The following is a 4,492-nucleotide window of genomic DNA, read 5'->3' as shown; positions in this document are numbered from 1 at the left end:
CAGGTTGGCCGCCGCGCTCAGCGCGCCCGCCGCGGGCAGCAGCAGCGGCGGCGGCGCCTCGTCCCGGGAGCTGTTCATGGTGCTGACGGCCCGGCCCCGGCTGCGGTGGCGGTGGCGGTGGCGCCGCGCCGCGTGCCCAGTGCGCCTCCTCCGGCCCGTCTCGCCGCCCCCCGGCCCGCCCTCTCTCCGGCGAGGGAGGCCTCCCCGGCGGGGGCCGTGCAGGCGCCGTCGGGCGGGGAGCGCGCGGCGCACGCAGCAGGTGAGCGCAGGCATGGCGGGGCGGGGGGGTAGCCGTGCCCCTCCGCCCGAGCCCCAGAGCGGGGGAAGCCGCCCCGCTTTCCATCTGGGTCCTTTCAGTGCTCTTGGCTGCCGCTTGAGCGCTCAGAATGAGCGGGGGGAGTAACTTTTCTGGGGGTCTTCCCTCCCTCCCCCCCTCCCTCCCCCGAGTTGAGGGCCACGCACCAAGGCGGCCTTCTGACCTCCTGCCCCCTCCTCTCCCCTGCTGTGCTCCAACTTTGGTGTGAGGGGTGGGCTGGCCCTTGGGGAACGCCCTGAACACCAGCTTCCGGGAGGCACAGTTAACGCCAGCCGTGTGCCCTGCTGGTCTTGTGGGGGGCGGGGACGACAGCAGCCTCCCCCAACCTGGAATGATGGGATTTGCAGTCCCAGGCAGCTGGAGGGCTGAGCGAAGGACCGTCCTAACGGGTGAGGGGGCTGGGAGGGGGAACCCCTCATCGTGGGGTTCCAACTACCAGGTGGCTGACTCCAGAGCGCTCAGGTTCTTTGGGTGGTCCTGGAACCCGGAGGAGGGAAACCCACCCGTGGAACGGGCAGGCGCGTCATCTGGCAATGCCTGCTCAGTATCGATGGGAGCCACCCTCCCGGGTCAGCCTGGGATGATCCTCCGGGATCTGGGACAAGGATCCTGGCCCCACGTGCCAGCACAGTCTGCACTATGCCCAGAAGCCCCCTGAGAAGCAGCTCCCTTATAAAAAGGGGAAGGGAACAAAATGGCTCCCCCCCTCACTTTCCAAAGGTCACTTAAACTATGGGGGTGCCGGGGCTTCAGTGCTGCTTTCTTTCCACGCTCTTCTCCCTCCCTGCCGGCTCCTCCTGCAGCCCTTCTTTTTCTGCAGCCCACTTCATCTGCTCACACAGACACCTCCTCGAAGAACAGGCATTCAGACAACGCAGCAGCCCAAGCTCAGGGGTTAAAGGCAGGCTGTTGCTGAACCTTGGTTTCTTGTGTTGTCTGAGCCCAGACAAGACCACAAACCATGGCTTGTTAGCGCCGCTGTGTTGGGATAGGATAACCCGCCTTTCCAATTGCACTTAATTCACACACAACCCTTGAGTGCTGTGCTATGCTATCGTAACCTTGTCTCTGAAAACAGCTCTGCCCCTGGAGAAGAAAGCAGGGCTGCGTGGAGGCTTGGCCCACACCCAGTCCCCTCCCCAAAGCCCCACCGAGATCTGGTTGCCACTGAGGGCTCGGGAGGATGCACCTGAGTGAGGATGCGGCAGTGGAAAGGTGGGCAAAAGGGGGAACCATTCCATTTTATCTCAGAGCATTTCTCAGGCCAGGAGCTTACACAGCTTCACTGTGTAAGAGAAGCCCTGACTGGATCGGACCAAGGTCTGTCTAAGCCAGAGTCTTGGCCATCGCCCCTCTGCCTCTGGGCAGCCCACAAGGAGGGCAGCAAGGTGGTCCACCCCCCGCCCCCTGCAGCTGGACCCGGGGGGGGGGGCACTGCCTCTGCTCCCTTTAGCAAAAGTGAGCTTGCCGCACCTCTCAGTCGTCCAGCAGCATCTCTGTATGACTGCATCTCTCCGTCAGAATTTGCTGCATCTCTCCGTCATTCCACGCATTTAATTGTATGTCATGCAACAAAACTACTTTCTTTTGTATGCTTGGAATTTATTGCTAGACACTTGCAGAGAGCGACAGTTCTAGAGGGAAAGAATAGCACTTCCATTAACTTTGGCCCCATTATTCACAGTTTTAGAAGCTTTTATCATGTACCTCGTTTGTCATTTGTTTTCTGAACAGTAACATCACCTCTCCAAAAAACACATTTCCATTTCCCTTCTGCAGGGCTAGCTGCTGCATTCTATAATGTGCAGGTGAAGCTCACATTAACTGGGTTCAGGAAGCACAATAAACCACAGTCAGGGGTTCTGCGGAGGCTGTTGTTGTACTGTCACCTCTGAACCCAGCTGTGCGAGCAAGCCATGGCTTGGTAACTACAGACAAGCATGAGGAGAGCCCGTAGTTGGTTGCTGGCTTGGGAACCATGAGTTGTTCACCAGGGTTTATTAACTTGGCTGGGTTCAGGAAAATGGTAGCCAGTGGCTAAACAACAGTCCACTGTTCAATGACAACCCACCCACAACCTTGAATGGTATTGTCTGAACCCATTAATGGAGGACAGATGATGCTGCTGGAGCCATTTTTATTTTTCAGAGAAATCTCCCAGGGAAGTGAAGTTGAAGTGTTCTTGGAGTCTGTGGTGTGCGCTGTGTGTGTGTGTGTGTGTGTGTGTGTGTGTGAGAGAGAGAGAGAGAGAGAGAGAGAGAGAGAGAGAGAGAGAGAGAGAGAGAGAGAGAGAGAGAGAGAGAGAGAGAGAGAGAGAGAGAGAGAGAATGAGAGAGAGACTTTCCTTTGCAGGAGATATTTGATTAATTCTGGGTGGCATTTTGTGGCACTGAACAGATCGCTCTCAGCACCAGTTTCTGACCTGCCCAATGGGCATGCCAGTGGCTCATCTCTCCGGCGAGTTGTGATTCCAAACAGAATAAGGAGAAAGGGGCAAATCTGGGGGATTCCCAGCCCTTCCTTGGTAAGTGACTTGCTTGCAGATCAGGTTAGCTTACCTCCTTAACAGGTAGGAAGCTGAAACGTGACCCTTGAGGACGTAAGAGAAGCCCTGTTGGATCAGACCCAAGGCCCATGCAGGCCACACACACGGTGGCAAACCGGCTGCCCACAGACTCCCCCAAGCAGGACGGGAGCCGCTCCTGCCCAGCCCCTCAGCACCTTGTGTGTAGCCTGCAAGGCTAGTAGCCACGGACGGCCTCCTCCCCTAGGAATCTGTCCAGTCCCCTTGGAAAGCCACCCGGATCGGTGGCCACCACCACTTCCCATGGCAGCAAATGCCATAGTGTAGATGCTGGGTGAAGAAGGACTTTCCTTCATCTGTCCTAAACCTCCCCGCGGTCGACTTCATGGGATGCCCTCTTTGGGTGCCAGTGTTACGGGAGAGGATGGAAAAGGTCGCCATCTACTTTCTCCACTCCATCGCTGCTTTAAGCACCCCTCTCATGTCTCCCTGTCCTCACCCTTTTCCTAAGCGGGACAGTCCCAGATCTCATAACCACTCCTCAGAGGGGAACGGCTGCACCCCCCCCCCCCCGATCCTTTTTGTTACCTTTCTCTGCACCAGCTCAACTCTGTCCCTTTCCAGGAAAGGTTACTAGAAGTGAGTGCAATATTCCACCTGTGCTTGCACCAAGGATTCGTGTAAAGGAAGTGCTGAGGACACAAAGAGAAAGTTCCTCTTGCTCGCTGTCTGACCACTGCCCCGGCAGGTACATCAGCCTCCACCTGGAGATCCCAGGCTCAGCTGAATCGAGCTCAAGCCAGACATCAGCATCCTAAATGTGTATTTACCGCACCCCCACCCCCGAAAAAGATTCATGTTCCCCACGGCCTGCTTTTCATGTCCATCTCTTTTGCCAGTGCCATGAAGTCGTTGCTGAGGCGAGCTGGGATTCTGGACCCAAAAATGCATTGGCAGAAGCCGGCAGCAGAATGCCTGGAGGGTCAGGGAGAGACGGGGCTGGCCTCCAGAATTTTTTAAAAGAGGATGCAAAACCAACAAGCTGGCGGCTGCTGCTTGCTTTCTGGGATGATTCCTGGAAAGAGAAGGCACAGCTCCCAAGATCTCTCCAAAACACTGTGTTCTCCTGGAGTCCCCCAGGTACCATCTGTTGCTCCAGAGAGGCTGACCTGGCCCCTCCACCTCAGCCAGGCCCCGTTGTTTCAGGAAGCGGGGGGAACTGCACAGCGTCACTGCTCTTCAGGGTAATTTTCCTTGGGTCCAAATGTCATGATGACACATGTGCATATAAAACCCATCTGAAGCTGCAGAGAACCTTCATAAAGGCAGCTGGGGGTGGGGGAGTTGCCCATGACCCCCACAGAACCTAGAGACAGGAGGTACCCTAGGATGTGGAAGGAAACCGTGCCTGGGCATCTGGCTAGGATAAAGGGGTGTGCTGCTTCAGGGAAAGGGACTCTCAAAAGGGACTCTCTGGAGAGGCAGTGTGGTGTGGTGGTTAAGAGCTGGGACTGGGACTCAGACGATCTGGGTTCTAGTCCCCACTCGGCCATGGAGCCAACTGGGTGACTTGGGCCAGTCGCAGACTCTCGGCCCAGCCTACCTCACAGGGTTGTTGTGGGGATAAGATGGAGGAGGAGAATGATGTAAGC

The sequence above is a fragment of the Varanus komodoensis genome, unplaced genomic scaffold (assembly GCF_004798865.1).
Source record: "Varanus komodoensis strain SLA01 unplaced genomic scaffold, ASM479886v1 scaffold2, whole genome shotgun sequence".
Taxonomy (NCBI): domain Eukaryota; kingdom Metazoa; phylum Chordata; class Lepidosauria; order Squamata; family Varanidae; genus Varanus; species Varanus komodoensis.
This window is presented reverse-complemented; position numbering follows the sequence as displayed.